Source organism: Hippoglossus hippoglossus, chromosome 17, assembly GCF_009819705.1.
Source record: "Hippoglossus hippoglossus isolate fHipHip1 chromosome 17, fHipHip1.pri, whole genome shotgun sequence".
Lineage (NCBI taxonomy): Eukaryota > Metazoa > Chordata > Actinopteri > Pleuronectiformes > Pleuronectidae > Hippoglossus > Hippoglossus hippoglossus.
Genome location: NC_047167.1, coordinates 11469947 through 11489407, shown reverse-complemented (window position 1 = coordinate 11489407; position 19461 = coordinate 11469947). Strand labels below are relative to the sequence as shown.

Genomic DNA, 19461 nt, shown 5'->3' with positions numbered 1-19461 from the left:
TTATGATTGATATTATGATTGATATTATGATTGATATTATGATTATTATTATTATTATTATCATCATATTTTCACTATAACTACAACTACGATCAGTAGTAGTACTAATGGTATTTTTATCAGTATTATTAATCAGAGGCTGAAAATGCAGTAACACCCCCCCGGTTTCTCCATCGTCTAATCTCTGCTCTCTCTCATCCTTTTCGTTTTTTCACCCTGCCTGGATGTTTAGAGAGACTCCCTAAGCCACTGCACGCCCGGCAGCTCACTGAATTGTAAGTCCAAACAGCCGGAGCAGCAGCAGATAGATAGTGACTGAGAAGAGGAATGGAGGGGAGGCAGTGAGTGAGCGAGAGAAAGAGAGAGAGAGAGAGATGAAAAGCAAGCTAAGCGAGGGAGAGAGAGGGAGAGGCGTTCATACTGAAGGAGGCAGAGGCAACAGCAACAGCACGCTCCTTCCCCATCCTCCCTCTCCTCTCTCATAATCCCACATCCACGCCGGTGGAGATGGAGGGTGCCCTGACTGGCTGAGAAGCACTGTCTGAAGGAGAGGAAAATCTCAAACCAGCCCTCCCCTCCCTCTCTCCCCTGTTGTGAATGCCCGGGTAATTTTTTTTGGGAGGGGGGACCATAACTAACAAGGGGTGAAAGGAGGTGTGTACACACGAGCCTGCTGGAGGGAGAAGGGGGAGAGACAGAGAGAGAGGAGGGGGACGAGCAGCAGGTTTAGTGCAGCTGCTAATGCCAGAGTCTGGGAGTGAGACAGACTGAGGGGGACCTGAGGAGTGGAGGAGGGCCGGCACGTGTGGAGCGGGGGTCTGCAACTTGTGGGCAAAGCGGAGGGAGAAAACGATTCGCATTCGCACACAGCTGGACAGATGAGGAGGCTTCAAGGACCACGCTTCAGTCCTGGGTATGTGCACGGATACCACACACACTCACACACTAACACAGACATGTAAGGCTACATTTTGTCCTCGGCGGTTGCTGTGTTTTCAGCATCGGAGCTCAGACACACTTGAAACACAACAGTGCATGTTTGCAGATCTTCAGCGTTGATGACTACCCACCCTGACAAGTCTCCCTACTTGCCCTCAGATACTTGCAGCGAAGGGAAGAGGACACAGAGGAGAGATAATGTGTGTGTTTCTCTGTGTCATGCTTTCTACGTCTTGTAATAACATTATTTTGCACCACTAGAGGCATTTCACACAGGCTCTCATAAGCTGTCACTGAGACGATGCATGTAAATAAATGGTGGAACGCTGTCATGTTGCCCATTCATCTCACTTTGAATCTCATTACATTAACTTTCGTACATATTTGTCCTGCACTCAGCGGTCAGTCGTAAATTGTGCACAGTAAAAATCTGATTGGCTAACTTGTGTGGCTGCTGGGGGAGACAAAATAAAGCTGTAGTCCAGACTTGTTTGTGCGCTCTGGACTGAGACATGTATAGCTCTGCTTACCCGTGCTACACTGCAGGATGCAGGAGCCGTGGTAACATGACAAGTGTGGCCATGTGTTATGTCACGTTGTGGCAGAGTGCATATGGCTTATGACAGCAGGTTTTGCATGAGGTGCATCAGCCAGCCGCCCCTCTTTCTCTCCCCCTTTTCCTCTTGTTTCCACCATCTTCCTTCTTTCTCCATTTCCAATTATAGGCTGTCACCTCTCTCGCTTTCCTCCTGATCTTATCCGCCGTTTCATTCTATTGCTAAGCAATTACCTTTACCTGACTCTGCCCCTGCGGACAGCATAGCTGACTAGTTTCCTGTCTTCCCCTCCAACAATCAAAGTGAGGGATGGTTGCTGATTTCATGACCGCTTTCCTACGGTTGAGCGACACCTGTGACCTCAGCGACGCCTAAACGCAGCAGCCACTTCGCGTTAGCGCTGCTCCGACACATCCGGAACAGATATCTGAATATGAAGTGCACTGTGGCTGCGGGGGCTTTTCAGTGTACAAAAGATCTTTGCCTCTAATCAGGCAATCAGCTCATTATTTCCTGGGCCTCATTAACTTGTTTGGGTTCCTAACTTCATTCCTGTTTGCCGTCTAGTCTTCCTGAAAACAAAACCAATCCAAAAAAAGACCCAGACAGAGCTGGCGGGCAGATTGCTCCCAGCATATGGGCGAACTTGCTGTTGGCGTCTGAGAGTGGAGAGAGTTGCCAGAGAGCTACAACTCCCCGAGTCACAACCTCCCGCTGACTTCACTCCCTCATACATTCAAAACCTTGTCTTTCCACCTTTCTCTGTCCCTCCATCCTGAAACCCAATAATCACTTACTTTACAGGAACATTAAACCTACATAAAAACAGACACACACCCCGATCCCCAGCATAAACCATTCAGCGCAGTAGAGTGACAGCTACCTGAAGCGTAGCATCACTGTCCTTTCCGCTGCCAAGCCGCTGAGAAAAGACACACAAGAGAGAGACAAGTCCGAGACTGACAGTGAGACATATAGGGATCACTGAGGAGAAGGATAGAAGAGAAAGAGGACAGTGAATTGTGATCGAATAGTGAATTATGAAAAGAAGATTGAGGTGATAATGGAAGAATCTGAGGAGTCAAAGGGACAGAATGATGGTGGAGGGTGATAGAGAAACGGGAGAATGTGTGTGACAATGTTTGGCCTCTGCGCTGACAGGTGCTGATTGCTGATGTCTTTTTCCGGTAAGTGGAAACCACAGCAGAGCGATGGTGTTCAGGCGCCCCTCAGGAGAGAAGGTGAAGAGAGAGAGGCAGACACACAGACAGACACTGGGGGCCGAGGGTTTGGTTTACATTACGAAAAAGCGTTCTGTTGCATCTTCTGAGAGGTAAAATCTACGGTGGCTCTGAAGTTCAAATCACAACAACAAATCATAAAACACAACCACAAAAAAGAAAAACCCAATAGCAAATCACAAAACAAGTGCACAGTGTGACTATCCATTCAGCCATGAGCCTTGTCGGTATTGCAGGTATCTTTTCCATTAGAAGTTAATGCAGATATGTTTTGTGATTTGTTGTTGTGTTTTGCACTTCAGGGCCATCGTAATAATTAGATTTTTCAGTTTCTTATTTTTCGTAGCTCGGCAGTCACAATTAAAATCTAAATAAACTCTTTTAATCTGAAAGGATGATCATCACATTGTTTGTGTGTCTCGTCTTGTTTTCAACAATTTGACCAAAAAAACCACCTGCTGAATGTTATTATATCTGATTGCAGCGATGGTACAAAGCAATGAAGAAACACACAGGTCGTATGAAAGCTCCTACAACACAGAGGGTTAAGTCTTTGCAGGGAGAATAATGTGAGTTTGTTATGTTTCTGCTGGAGGAGACGTGTGCAGGGAGAAAAGGAGCGATGATTGGCTGCATAGAGATGATTAGTGAGGTGACGGGGGCTACGTAGTCATGTTGAAGGAGCTTTTGATCTTAGCGGGTTCACGACTGTGTGTGTGTGTGTGTGTGTGTGTGTGTGTGTGTGTGTGAGGATGATGGCTGACCTTGAGAAATTGCGCCAAGGGTCTTAAGGATGTCCTGCTTGGTGGATTGCTGCTATTAGATTGCTGGATGGTGATTGAGGTGCCTGCACGGACAAGGGCAAAGACACACATGTTCAACGCCCACGGCTACCCACACATGAATAATACAGACACACACATTCACAGTGAAACAGCAGTCTTTATTAAAGTGTGGAATTACACCACAGAGCCTTGTGGTTGCATCAGAGGTTGTTCACGAAACTGAATTTAATGGTCTCGCTTCCAGTATCATTCAACGGCGCAATTGTACCAGTGTATGTGAGTGTATGCACGGGCAGAAGTTATTATCACACACACACACACACACAAACACCTGTAAAATACAGGGTATGAACCTACAGTTTTTCTTATAATGAACAAGCGTTCTTCTATCTCAGGGCAAACAACCAGCAGGTGTGAGCTCTGACTCCTCCGCAGCCGCAGCTTCCTTCACCACTCTATAACGACCTCCTGACCTTCTTTCGCAGCCGTCTCTTCCTCTTGCTATGTCCTCCCTCCTGCACCTCCTCCCTCACCATTTTCGCTGTTTTCCTCATTCTGCCCTTTCGCTTTCCATTCCGCTTACTTTAATTTACTCTCCTGGCTGCATTTTCTCAGACGCGACCCCGGGTCCGCGGATTCTGTAGTTCAGTCCTCTGCCCACGAACCTGATTGCAGTCTGTGAGTCCGTCTGTCTTCTCCACTTTCCCTCCGTCGACTCTCTCTTTCAGCTGCGTGGCTCTGATTGAGAAGTTTTAAGGTCACCTGGTATCTCTCGCCTCACTCTCAAAATGAATTAGCATTTAGCTTTGCTTCATTAAATGGTCCGACACAACCATCCGCGGAGTCATTGCTAATCTCTTTAAAATAAACTGACAAATTGAATTTAGAGATGATTCAATATTTCCTTGAAATAACAAAAATCGGAGCCTCCGAGTCCTCGAAGGTTCGTCCATCACTTGTCCTTCAATCAGCCAGGTACATATTCATTTAAAAGCCAGCTATTATCATTTTACTGACTTTCAAGAGTTTTTCTCTTTCAAAACAAAATACATGAATATCTTTAAATCAATTCATTGAGATTAGCTACAGTTACGCTATGGCTTTACCTCGTTCAGAAGAAACCTTCATACTCCTTTGACACCAATTTCAAAGCCTTCCGGATGCAGAAAGCTGAACGATAAAGTGTCGGAGACAAAAAGCCTTTTACCACAACATCACAGAACTGCAGTTAATGTGACACTCTGCCAAGAACCATTATTATGAGGCTGCTTCTACAAGGCAGTGTAAAATGAGTCATGTATAAACACTGGCTTATCGTTGGCAAGGAAAAATACACCGGTTGGTTCTTGCAAAGGACCCATTTAAGCAGGGAATTTATTGACCTTCAAGTGAAGCCTTGAACAGACAGAAGATTCTCTGCTCAGTCAGTAAATGTAATTTCACTGGTATTCACACAGCAGCTGATGATTCAAAAAGAAATCGATCACTACTGTTTACAATCTTGACAACAATGTCAAGATTGTAACTTGTAACCAACTTCTGACTCAGAGTTTCCTCAGACTAGTGCAGTGGCCGTTCTGAACCGGCCTGTTTGGAATGGGCAGTTTGTTTGGACTGTGGTGATGCTGGTGGCAGCTTTCTTTCTTAAACTGTAACAGTGACCTGCAGTAATTGAGCCACAGCAATTAAAGACAGGCTGCAGGACTCAGTCCACAGAACCATGGAGCTGCACCACCGCTGAAAGAGCTGTTCACCTGTTTATTCAAAGTTCGTTTGAGGCTCGACTCAGAACCCAGAACTGGAAAATCAGTTGTTGTCGTGAATTCACTGTTGTTTTAAACGTCAACCTCACTTCTGTTGATGAGTCCCGGCCTCTGCTGCTGCAGAGCGCTGGTCACCTTTTTATTCAAAGTTTTTTAATATTGACACTCCACTTCTTTGAGCCCTTCAACAATGCACATGCAAAGTGTGAGCTGGTTTGATGAATGATGTCCAAGATATGCAAACCCCGGACAGACAGACAGATAGAGATTTTAAATAGTCTGCTGCTGTGCTCTGTTTACTCCCAATGAAGAAACAATCAACCAATCAGAATGGCTGAAGTGAAATCAATACACAAATACATTTCCCATACACTTTTTTCAAAGTAGGCCAAATCAAGGAACCTCATAAAAAGTCAATTTGATCAAATTATTTCAAATCAAAACTGTTGTTTTTTACTGAGCTTTCAACTGCTTTTCCTTGTCAGGCTCAGGTGACATCATGTGTTTGTAAAAGCGAGGGAGATCATACTCGTGGATGATATTATGTGTGAATGACTTCATTGATCATCTCCGATCATTAACTGACTCCCGGTCAATGACTATGACCCCTGCCCAGTCGATGATGTGACCAAATCATCTGGCTGATATGTTTGATGGACCTGAAAAAAGCCAGTAAAAGGAGATTGAGTGGGAATTATTTAAACCCACACAATATGTCTGTGGTTGTATTTCAATGAGAGACTACTATAACAAGAAGCTCTTCACTTCCTACCTCAGGATGTGAGAAACCTATTGGAATTTTAAATCAACTTGACTTTAATTATTATCTGCAAATATTCTCAATACTATGGTCTTTGTAATTTAGGTTTTGGAACAATAGCCTGGATGGAAAATGTCAATGGAAAAGTGTTACCAACCTGTTCCTCTAATCACCTGTTGCAATAAGCGGAGTCGGTTTCGTGTGTGTGTGTGTGTGTGTGTGTGTGTGTGTGTGTGTGTGTGTGTGTGTGTGTGTGTGTGTGTGTGTGTGTGTGTGTGTGTGTGTGTGTGTGTGTGTGTGTGTGTGTGTGCTGGACCTCTCTTACCTGCCCTGCTTGAATTAAGGGATCGTATTTCGTAGACTTCATTAAATGTTTATATAGGTCACAAAGTTTGTGGTTCTGCTCACCTGTGCTTCCCATCCCTCTACAAATGTTAATGCAGGTCAGTGACATTAGCCTGTGTGTGTGTGTGTGTGTGTGTGTGTGTGTGTGTGTGTGTGTGTGTGTGTGTGTGTATATCTGCTATTGCTAATTAAATGTTAATACAGGTTAAATAGTATCACCTCACATTTTAATAATGTAACGATGTAACTCAGTTTATGACCACATGCTGGTTCAGGAGCTCCGCTTTCTTCTCTCTTTTCACTCTTCCTGCTCTCTCTTTGTATTGTGTGTGTGTGTGTGTGTGTGTGTGTGTGTGTGTGTGTGTGGCAGACAGGTTTTAAAACCAATGTGGAAACCTACTGTAGAGTGAAATTTAGATGTACAGTATACTCTCAAACTTGCTGATAGGCATATTAGGCACTGGTCAGATAGCATGTGAATTTGAGTGTGTGTGTGTGTGTGTGTGTGTGCTATGTGTGTGTGCTATGTGTGGGTGTGTGCATGTGTGAATGCCATCTGTAGAGCAGACCTTTGGGGCAGGGGGTACGTTATTCATTAACTCTAACCACATGACTTCTAGCCAAGAGCACAATCGAAGTGTCACTGTGTGTGTGTGTGTGTGTGTGTGTGTGTGTGTGTGTGTGTGTGTGTGTGTGTGTGTGTGTGTGTGTGTGTGTGTGTGTGAGTGTGTGTGTTTGCGTGTGGGTCAATCTCACTTGTACGTTTCACTTTCCTCTTCTCGCTCTCTTCCTCCCTGTCACTCTCCCTCACTCTTTCATGTGTGATTCCTCGTAGATGAACGGCGTTCTGATCAGGGAGGCCTCTGACTTAATGAATGCTGTAATGCTGTATTGCTATTGATTTCTCCTCTGATCCCTCAGTTTGTTCGGGCACAATACAAACCACGCTTTCCTGCTATGTTGAGAGGAGGGCTCGGCTGATAGCTGTGATGGAGTGTTGTGCCCCGGTCCTGCAAATTGGATTTTAATGATTCAAGTAGCATTTCTTGAACACTGCTGACTGCTGCACAAATTAAATTGTGATACCTTCTATAAAAGACTAAGGCTACATCCTTCCAATACTTTCTTCTGGAAGGGGGTGATGTGATTGTATCTTGACAAGTCAGTGAGGGCCACATCGTGGCCATCTAGATTTAAATGCAGCCCCAGAGTTGTCAAACTAAAACGGAGCCAGCAGCATTTCCAAACTTCTCTGTTTTAGTAGTTTTAATGCCCTGCGTGTCCAGAGCAGTGTTGATGCATTCTTACATTAAAGTGTATTAGTATGGATGTAGCCTAAGAAATAAAGGGTCAGGAAATAAATTATTTGGTGTTTGACCAAAATTTTTACTAAAATGCCCTAAAGGTCCTTTTACATCAGTGTGTAGGTTTGTTGAAAATAGAGACATCGAGGATAGAGGATCAACATTCGTAGGCTATGACATGTTCAAGTGCACCAGGGAATTTGACGGTGTGTTGTCTAGCAACGCTGGCTCTCAAATGTCAGTCAACTTCCTCCGCAGGAAAATGTCCACCTAACAGCTCGGACGCTGCCTCCACAGATATGTCATATGTCAAAGAGGTTTTATCTTTACCCTTTATACTGAAGGGTTGTTGCTGCATCATCTCATCATTTCTGGCAAAAAAGATGGAGTTTAATTTCAGTTGGACGTGCAGATGCAAAATGTCTATATTGTATTTGTGTTTCTGTTTCTTGTTAAACATCCTTCATGCTGCTGTGGGAGTAATTTGTTTGGGTGAATGTAGATGGACAGATTTTCTGTAATGTCCTTCAGCACTGACCCTCTATTCTGCTCAAACACACACACACACACACACACACACACACACACACACACACACACACACACACACACACACACACACACACACACACACACACACACCGCTTTGAGGGAGCACAGATTCAGACATTACTTCTGCCTCACTGCCACACAAACAGGCTTGCAGAGGCCTGGGGACTGTTCACCATTGGTGCGCGTATATTCACACACACACACATTCACACAGGAACACATGTGCGTCATCTTCCCTGCCGGACTGGGGGCATGTGGGAGTCACTTGGGGATGCCAGTACATATGTGTCACTTTGTCTTTTATATGTGTCACATACTGTGTGGATGTATACGGCATGTGTTAAGGTCCTCGCAGAGCTAAATGCTAGCTGCAGCCCGAAAACAAAATCACTCTCTGCTTGGCTTCTCCTCTCGTTTCAACAAAACTGTCTCAAATCATGTGCTCTGCTACGCGCTGACCTCTGTGTTTTGCACCAGTTTTAAATTGGCCCAAGATATGTTGCCCTTCAGCGAGGCAGACTGTTTTTTTTTGGCATTTGGAAACAAACCCCAGAGAAGGGAGGCTGCTGCATCCAAGGAGAACTTCCTGTTTCGCTCATAAGTTCAAACAGAGACAGAAAGGAGGGCAGCAGCAGCATTCGTGCATATTAATGTGAACGTCTACATTCGCAGAGTTAAGAAAGTGATGAACAGAGAGAAGTTGTTCATTAGCGCATGCTCTAGCGTGACTGACTGTGTGGTGCCTGCGTGTCCCCTGACTCAGTTTGTTTCAGCAGCTTGTTAAAGTGACTGTTGTTTGTTTAGAGAGAACAAAAGCCTGTGGCAAGTTGCTTCTCTCCTTCATTGTGGTCTTGTCTCTTCTTCTGTGGATCACCTGGTACCTCGTTTCCTGCAAAGCCCCGTGCTGGTCCAGTTAGAAGACACCCCAGACGTTTTGAGGATAATAAACACCAGTGTGTTGTAGTCCTGTTGGACAAGTCTCCCTATGACCTCAAGGAGAAGAGAGTCCTCATCCGTAAAACTGTTTCTCCCATAAAGATGAAACATGCAATACTTCGATTAAAGTATAATGCAGCCTCTCATCCTCTCCTGTCAAGCTTTACAGATGTTTTTTGTCTCTTCTTGCTCCTCATCATGACACCTGTAACAGCAGATGTTTCCTGTTTCACAGATGATTCAGTCTCGGGCCATTTCTGCTCTTAAGGCATCAGGAGAGGCGTTCGACTTGTTTTCAATTGATTTCCACAGAGCAAACCATGTTACACAGGCCGTAAGAAACACTTAGGTTAACACTGAGGCCGTTTTCAGACATGCGCTCCGGAAAATGTCAGAGAATTGGGCGTGGACATTTTTCAGAGTTTGTCTTTCGCATTTGTAGAATGCAAGATAATATATGCATCTGTTTTATCAACATCTGTCCTGAGCGATCCGATCACAAGTGGACAGCACTACGTTTGTCTCTTCACACCTGGAATTCAAATCAATATGTCTCCTGTGAGCACTTGAGATTGAATCAATACTTTCATTTGTGTTGGCGAAGACCAAATGATTTTTACCCCGTTTGAGTTTACAGATGTGTCAGATGACAATGTTTGTGCGTGATGTTGAGAGAGAGAGAGAGAGAGAGAGAGAGAGAGAGAGAGAGAGAGAGAGAGAGAGAGAGAGAGAGAGAGAGAGAGAGAGAAGTCAGGAGGGACTGAATGAATACATGTGTGCTGCTATGAGAAAAGATTTTGTCAATTTAGGAAAAGTACCAATCATTATGTGGTTGAGCGTATATTGTGGTGATGTTAAAAAAAAAATCGACTTATATGGACACTGAGAAGCAGAACAATACATTTAAATGTAGCGGGTCATATCATAGTTTAAAGAATGTGTCCACATGTGTGCCAGACCACAATCCCAATGTGGCTTGAATGATTGGATCTCAGGACGGATGTTAATACCTGGTCTAGTTAACTAGAAGTAATTCTGTCTTACATTCGGGCCAGTGTGGCGATCTTACACTTTCAAATTTCATTCCCCTTTTCCCCTTTTGGTTTTGCTCTCTGCCTGCCTCATTCTCAGCTGATCCTGGGGTTAATGTGCTTCATCAGCGGTGCCCTATAATGGAATCTACTTTAACGTGTTTATCCCCGAACCCTCTACATCCTTCTCCATTTGAGAGCCTTTATTCCTGATCTCCTGCTACGTCCCATTTCATCCTTGTTTCATGCTTCCCGGCTCTCACTACCTGACCTCAGCCCGCCACTGTCCTGCCCCCTCCCGCTCTTCCTCCCACACTCCTCCTCCATCTATCTCCCCTTCCTTTTAAACACGGAGTCATGAATTTATTATGCGAATCAAAATAGAGCAATGACTCTTTGTCCCCTTCGCTGCATGTCATTGGTCCAGAATAAATTATTCAGCCACTGTGGTTGAAATTAGGATCAGGAATAGGGAAAAAAAAGGGAATTATTTTGGAGCCGCACTATTCAGGCTATTTTCGAACCGCGAGCTGTCAGTGCCTTTCCTGCAGCGCTCACTCTTTCTTCTCCCCTTCTTCTTGCACTCCCTTATTCCTCCCACCAGTTCACTCGCTATCACATGAAGATAGAGCAGATTCTTCTCCGTCCTTGGGAAGCACTGCATACTAAGCAGATTAGCGGTGGATAAAGTCAGCCTCGTTGATTGTGTGTTTGCTCCATTGTATCCATATAATTGAGGTGTGCACGCGTTCATCCATTAGTGTGTGTGTTGGGGTTGTGCGCATATTTGCGTCATGGTCTTTACATTATGTTTTTTGATGAGGTTGTGCATCCACCAGTACCAATCCTGAACCTTGCCAGTCAGTATGTGCAGTAAATGGTGATTACTGAAGCTGTTTTGAAGATTTCTTCGGAATAGCTTTGATGGCACAACATGCAACAGACAGTTTATTGCTCCAGCTTTCTCCCTCAAAGACAGCCACCGATCTCATTACAGAGCGCTTGCCGTCTCACTCCGTTTGACTCGCATTCGATGTTTGGCTTTTAGGATGTGGAACGACAGTTATTGAATGCCCCGAGACACGTCCCACAAGCTCTCATGCAGTTTAAATTTTATGATATTTTTTACGGAGAGGGGAAACAACAGCGGGAGAGTGCTCATCGCGTCACATCAGATTGCCTGCTTGGGATGCAAAATGGTGCAGCAGCTGCAGGCGATCTGTTAACCCTTGAGAGGCTGACGCAGAGGCCACTGCGCGGTCAGCCACCTACACGTCTATACATGATCCTCAGTTGGACAAAAACCCTGACACACAAGCTCTATGTGCACATAAGGTCAATCATGCAGCCGGATACACACACATAGATGCAGACGCACACTTGAATGATTCTCCTCGGCCTCCTGGGGCATCATTGAAACTTTTCAGCCGTGACCTCGCTAAGAGATAGAAGGGGAAGCGAGAATGAGAGAGGGAGAGAGTACTTGAATTTTAACCGGCTGCTCCCTGGGGAGAACTCCCATCATCTCTGTGTGTCTTCAATGCCCGAGTCCCACAGCTTCCTTAAAGAGCGCGAGGACCCTCACTGCTCTAATATTCTCTCAGGGAAACTCATCTGCCATCATTCACTTTATAGCTGCATTTTTTAAGAGGGAAAATGATTTGGTGAATCCGTAGCAAAGCATTTCTTTTATCTGGTTTCAGTGCTGGACAATGACATTCCTCCAGGGGAAGACAGTTCTTCCTGAGTCAAGGATGCACCAGGGGATAAATGTCAGTCATTAGTGATGTTATCATGCTACATTAGGCCTACGGTAGTGTGTGTTTAAAAGAAAAATTCAGGTTTGATTCTTATTTCCACAGTTTTGGCAAATAAATCTGGGAATATGGCGACGACAGATATTCTGCAGTTAAATCAATTTCACTGCGAGGTCCGCTAGCAGCTGTTCTGGGGCAATCACACAATCCCCCTCAGCAGATGGAGTTTGCCCAGTTGTCCTAGAATTATTTTCAAAAATATAAATATAAATCTCCTTGCTTCTGAGCAGGATAAAAACAAATTAATATAACACACCATTCACACACTGCCGGCACGGCCATCAAGGGCAATTAAGGGGTTCAGTATCTTGCCCAAGGACACTCCGGAATGCAGAACCCCCCCCCCACCTTCTTGTTAGTGGCTGACCCCCATACCTCCTGGGCCACAGCTGCCAAAACCTCATCAATGCCGGCTTTAGCCTGAATCCAGCAAAGGTTTCTTACCTATCATGTGTCTTGTCTGTAGTCAAGGTCAAAAGTGATCCAGACATTGTGTCCATTCATTCATTTATTTATTTCTCCTTCTGCATTTACCTCTTAGGTTTATATTAAATATGACCAACCTCCTTCATGTTTGGTAAATCCTACAGCAAAATAATCACAGTGTTAATTCTGGTGATTCGTCATCTCAGCAGTGCAGCCATCAACACATTGATGTATGTGGGCATTTGATTATGATGTTGGAGCACTTTGTTGTTTAATCTTTATCTTTTGCCTGAGACACACAGACACAAAGAGAATTTGCAAAAGAGATAAAAAAAACTGACAATGGTGCTAGGACCCAGCATTATACTTAAATGCTTCGGTTGAGGGAGATTGGATAAAACGAAGTGTCAGGAAAGGAAAACATGGTGACAACAAAACAGGTTGACATTTGGACCCACTTCAAATACTCAGAGAATGAGTGAGAGTGCAGCTCAGAATCACCAGGAGGAAAACCACAAACCTGAAGAGATACCTCAAGGTGCAGGTTATCTAATGTTAAGGTGTCAAATAACATGACTTTATTCTTAAACATATAATATGTAACAATTCTTCAATATGTCTAAAAACCACTAGAATTATCTTATATATTTTGTTAACTTCTATACTTACATTTTCCAAAATGTTTCCAACAATGTTCAAACCCAGAGAAATCCCCAATTTTATTCACAATAACGGTAAGTGTTATTCTGGTCATCTTTTAACTGCGTCATATTTGCTTTACTCGTGGCTTTGTCCGTCTCTGCTGTAACGTCTGGGGAAAACAACAAATGACAAAGGAAAAACACACTGCTAGTCAGTTAGCCAGTCGGCTGTTTTTTCCTTCCACTGTTTGCATTAGTCACTCGTAGTGAATCACGATTATTCATAACTGTTTGTTGTGTAACATGTATACAAATTCTGTTATAGTTTTGATTGCGAGACCCTTGGTGGCCGAAGACACATATCAGACATTTAATTTATATACAAGACAATCTAGAACAACACTTTGCACACCAAGGTCACGGTTCACAGGTCACCACTTGAAAAGAAACTGATCATTAATATCATTTTTAGGCTTCATTGTGAAAATCATCTGAATTAGATCGTATTTGAAAAAAATTCACACAGGTTTAATCGAACTGGGTTCTGACTAAAATAAGATAAAAATTACATGAGGATGAGGTTGACTTCACAAGATTAAAACTCACATTACTAAGACTATGATTAAGTTTAAAACTGACTGACAGGATCATTTGCTGTCGATCGGCAAATCAACCCTAAACTCTCCCTAAACCTGGCAACCAGCAGCTCCTCGCCCAGAGCTCTGTCTCTTCCTCTGGCCTTTAATATCCTCCTCTTATTATATCTTCCCTTTCGGCAAGTGAGAGTGTGTTTTTCTTACCATTTTACCTTCTTTTCACTTCTCCAGCATTCCTTATTTGTTCAACTGCTTGCATGACCTTTGCAGAAACTTCCTCCCTTGTGATCTGTCTCCTCTGCCTCCTCCGCCTCCTCCTACTCTTCACTGTAATCTGTTTCTCTTCGCCACCTTGCTCTGCAGTGTTTACAAAGCCTTCGCGGGCATATAGGTGTGTACATAACATGTGCGCGTGTGTGTGCATGTGCATGTGTGTGTTTGTTAGAGAGAGAGAGAGATTGAGCGAGAGCAAGAGAAAGCGAGAGAGTGGATTATACATCCCCCCCCTGGGATCTCTGGTGAGAAGAGGATCCAGGAGGTGTGATGATCACCTAATGTCTTGTGGAGCAACCTCCACAAGCACACACACACACACACACACACACACACACACACACACACACACACACACACACACACACACACACACACACACACACACACACACACACACGCATGCTTTTTGGTGTTGTACAACCACAAGCTGGACAGTTTTATCAGTGCTCAGAGATTGTTGCCTTGTTTCCTCAGTACAAAGGACGCAGCTCTCTCCTCCACATCTACCATTGCCGTTTGTAACTGCCTTTACCTCTCTCTCTCTCTCTCTCTCTCTCTCTCTCTCTCTCTCTCTCTCTCTCTCTCTCTCTCTCTCTCTCTCTCTCTCTCTCTCTCTCTCTCTCCCCTACTCTCTCTTTTCCCCCCTCTCTCTTACCACTCCGTCATCCCCACATCTGAAACGGCAGTGACGGCTCCCATTGGTTGTGACGGCAGAACAGGCAGCCAATAAGCTTTTGGCCTAACAGGGTCACTATTGTCCATGAAGCAGCGCAATTGCTCTGCTGTCTACATCGCTGCCATGTATGCATATGCACTGCTTCCCCCTCGTCCTTGTCCCTGCACTTCACATTTCCACTGTACATGAATATCCTTTCTGGTCATATGTTTTATTAACAGCAGCTTGAATGAGAGCAAAAGGTCACTTTGCAGGCTTGTGGCTTATTTCAAGAGATTTTTCACAGTTTTAGACAGGATGTAGTTCAAAGAATAAATAGAGAAATCACATTAGAGTCTGAGAGGGAATTTAAGGCATATTTAGGATCAGGTTATGCATTCAGGTCAAAGCTCTGCACACATTCATCATGAATTCCTTCGGTGTGAATCTGGCACCCCGCTGCTCTTCAAAGACTGGCGAAGGAAAACTGTCACACTCCTCCCCTCCCCCTCCTTGCTGCTTCCTCTCCTTCTCGCTGTTTACTTCTCACACTCGTCATAGATTAGTACCACATACCAGTCACTCACTCACTCACACAGGTTTTCTCATTTCCCCTGTGGACACAAGTGGCCTTTTCACTCAGCAAAAACCGCCACTGAAGCCATTTTACATATTTGACGCCTCTTGTTATAAACCGAGGATGTTTGAAATAATAGATTCTCAGGCTGTTGTGTTCTCGAGCATCATCAGGATTCCTCCGCCTCGGTCGCTGGCGTGTGATTGAGCATCGGGCCTAATTTGCATCATTTGATTCTCTCAACTGTGGAGCGGCTTTGACCTTCCTCCATCATTAGTGACGGAGTGAGACGGAGTGCCCCTCTAACCCCCTCCACCCCCACCCGTTCTTCTCCTCCTCCTTTCATCCATCACATTCAATTTTTTCCTGTCCTCCATGTCCATCATCTCTTTCCCCACCCGACACCCAGATCTATCCACTGCACATACTGCGGTCGTATTTACACTCATCCTTTTCAGTCACCTTCAATTTTTTTCCGTCACACTTCTTTTCTTTTGTTTGCACCCGTCTCGTTCTCTGTGGCTTATCGAGGAGGCACAGGCTGTCTCGGCTTTAAAATCCCTGTTTGGCGTTCACCTATCTAACGAGCTGGAGAATTGAATTAATTTTCCGTCTTGATACCAAAGGGATAGGAAACACTCCCACGTTCTATAAAACACTCACAAACATGTGCACACACACACACACACACACACACACACTTGCACACGTCTAGCTGTACAGGGTGAAAAAGGGGCCGTTGCCTTTCAGGTGAGATGTCTCCAGGGAAATGTTTTCCTTCGCAGAAATTGCCTGGCTATCATCACAATCTGCAGCTGCTCCGTTGGAGCCGAGAAGAAGACGTGATTTTACTTCCCAATGACCAACCCATGGGATCGCCCCACCATTTTGTTATCTGGAAACTCATTAGCCTTTAGAAAGGAAATGACAACAGAAATGAAGCCCCCCCCCCCCCCCCCCCCCCCTTCATATCCCATCTCAGATCTGGTAATCAGAGCTGTGATGACAGAATGTCTTGTTTGCATGAAGACGAGGTTTGTTATCATTCTGCAACAATAACAGACCACATTTATCAACATGACCCACAAGAAAAAGAAAAAAATGCACCAACGGGGTGGAAATGACTAAATAGTGTATTTCTTGTGTTGCACAAACATGAGGCAATACCGTCAAATAAAGCTGGTGGTGGTGACCAAGATTTTTAGAAGCTTGTGTCAGATAATTAATGAGTCATTTCAATCCAGTCGGTAATAAGGCCACGGATCCCCAAAGGGCGAGACTAATTCAAGGCTGTTCAGTCACTTGTCATAGTGTGTGTCACTCAAAATGATTGGTGTCTGCATGTGTGACTTTTTTTCTCCGAGACGGGTCAAGTTTGATTAAATGATTTCATCTCCCTGCTATTGTCAACTCTTTCTCTCCGACTTGCACTGCTCGGTAATGGTGCAATAATCCCCACACTTGCTGGCTAATTACACCCCAGGATAAACAATTGCCACAGTAAACGTGTTTCCCTTAATACACTTATAGAAAGAGCTGTGCAAACACGGGCTTAGACGCGTGCATGCACAGGCGCAATTTGTGCAGCTTTGAGAAGCTTCAGCAGTGCACATACCAGACTTAATAACTTGTAAGTCTTATATCTGCCTATCAGCTGGCTGGCGTCCAAATCTCTGAACTGCAGAGGAAGCTCTTTGTCGTTCCTGACAAAAAACATGTTATGGCGCATATACAGTAACGTATAAAACAGGCAGCCCATTTCAACATTCCACACATCTGGGTTCAGAGCTGACTCTGAAAGAAAAGGCTGATTTTGTACATCTGTCAGCAGGAGGAAACGAGGTCTGTGGCAGCACCAACCAGCTCGCTAATGAGACAAAGTCCCATCCTGGATATAACAGAGCCACACTTGTAGTTGCCATTTAAGTGCTGAATACACATGAATAAGGTTAAAATGTGCAGGCAAGGAAAGAATCGCTCAATTAGAGGAACAACTACGACAAATGCAAATTTCTGTCATCTTGTGAATCCACGATAACGTCTTTCTGTTTCCTATCCTTTGCTTTTGAGGAGCTGAGCGTAGAGATTCTATATGGGGCCCGAGCATGTATAGACATGTGAGTCAGAGCTGCCTATATAACATAAGTGAATGTTTAGAGTTCAGAGATTTAGTGATCATGTGTGGGTGACTTTTTTTGGGACGCAATTCAATCCGTCCCCCTTTTAGCCCTGGCATGCTGCTAATGTCTGCCGACTAATCTGAAATGAGCACTGCCCCGGAGATTTATTATAGCGCCGTGACCCCTGAACCTGCCGCTCCCATGACTTCCTCAAGAGTAATAGAGGAGAGTGTGATGTCACCTGGTATAATTAGTGTGTGTGCGGGTTTATTATGACTGTGGGTTTGCTATGACTATAGGTGAGAGTGAAAACCCCTGAAGCTGTAACACCTGAGCAGAGACCATATGGCTGCAGGCAAGGTTACCAATCTAATAAGCCACATTCCTGCGCTGCCCTCCGTTGTTTGTTTACTACACTATATGTACCTGCATGTACGTGTGTGTCTGTGTGTGTCTCTTCATGTGTCGGGGCTCTCAGTGTGTGTAACCATGTGCTCTGGTTTGAGCCAGAGAAAAGCAGGTCAAAACACTGCAGGGTGTGAGAATCATCAGTGCAGCTACAGCTAATTAGAGGTGCCAGGCCTTCGAGTAAAACAAAAGGATCTGTGTTCATTAAAATGTGAGGACTGACATGAAACTCGCCGCTCTTTGTTTTCAAAACATGACATTTTGGATGAGTTTAAAAGGCCAGAGTAGAACCACAACATGTCTATTAGTCTCATCCAAGGAAAACAAATTGTACTCTTTTTAACGGGGAGACTTTAATCCACGATTAAACATTAAGATTTTACTACACTGCAAGCAGGAAGTGAAGCACACCAAACCACGCAAACCACTGAGGCTGAGGCCAAAGATCTGGTCTACCGAGAATTTCCGTGACGTGCGTCTCCAGCTTGTCCCGCCCTTTCAGTTGTCACCTAGCAACAGAGCTGCATTTGGACACGACCAGAAAGTTTTAATGCCATATTTTACGTGTCTACTGTCAGCTGCTTAGTTGAGTTAAAGCCTAAAACTTTATTTAATAGTGTAGTCATTGGACATCTCTTCTCTTGGCATTGCCATTATCTCTTCAAAAAAGTTTGTAACTGAAGCACAGTGAATCCTGAGGGAAAAATGTTGCATTTGTCTGTGGCATTTGAAGGAGCCTTCGAAATGGGACAGCATCATCATGTAGTCAGTCTTCAAATGCAGCCTCCGGAGTATGCAGCCCCTGAATTGAGACACAGCTTGTACATAATGATGGACGACATGACAGCTCCCTGAAAGTGAAGCAAATCCATCTGCAAGTGTAAACTGACATCAACCTTATACGGGGTATTTTGGCGTATTTGTACAAAAGGAGGAAGTGTCGTCCATCTTCATTTACAGTCTTTGAAAAGAACCAATACTCTTGTCTGAACAAAGTACATTTATATAATAACGTTTTTTTTCCAAGATACATTCCACAATATACATTGATGTCATTTCATGTCAATGTGTTTGCTCCATAAGGGTCAGTATTGAAAACTTGTCGCAGAGACGCAACAGATGCGATGCTACGAGGTTACAGATAAGTTCATAGATGTTTGTTCTATTTTTGAAGAGAACAAACGGTGTTTGAAGAGATTGTTTGGATGCCTCTGTGTTTTGTTTCTGTTTTTGCCTTTAATGGTGCCATCCCTCTGTGTATATTTATCACAACTGTCAAACGCAGGACTCTCTTCAGCTGTCAGATTGTGCCCTGGAAGAAAATGATGAAGCAAATACAGAGGGAGATGGAAAAGAAAGAGAAAGTATGTGTGTGGGTATTTGTATCTTGCATATCTTTGTGAGGACCATTTTGAGTATAGACCCTACAAAGTGAGGACAAGTTGGACATGTTTTCAAAGGGCTGTGTTTGGGTTCAAAGTTGCAGTAAGGGTTAGAATTAGGTTTAGGTTAGAGGTTGGGGTGGGGTAAGGGATTTAGTTAGGGTAAGGGGAGCATTAAACCAATTAAATGAGTGTCCCCACTAAAGCCGCTTTCAGACATGACCTGAGAATTGGCTACGGAGTTTACCCAGAGTTTGCTTTTCACACATGCACAACACAGCGGGAGGTTCTCTGCACAGACGCATTCTTCAGGCGAGAGATGGAGCAGCCGGGTGCAGCAGACAGAGACA

At 44.3% G+C, this 19461-nt stretch overlaps 1 protein-coding gene across 2 annotated transcripts in view; it reads left to right on the top strand.

The window, feature by feature from the left end:
• Window positions 1–284: 284 nt before the first annotated feature.
• Window positions 285–19461, top strand: part of LOC117778148 (leucine-rich repeat and immunoglobulin-like domain-containing nogo receptor-interacting protein 3) — a 33247-nt gene continuing 14070 nt past the window's right edge. Inside the window, exon 1 of one of the 2 annotated variants that reach the window (XM_034613457.1) lies at window positions 285–913. The gene's annotated coding sequence lies outside the window, so the exon portion shown is untranslated. The remainder of the gene's footprint in view (window positions 914–19461) is intronic. The other variant, XM_034613456.1, reaches the window with a different exon arrangement.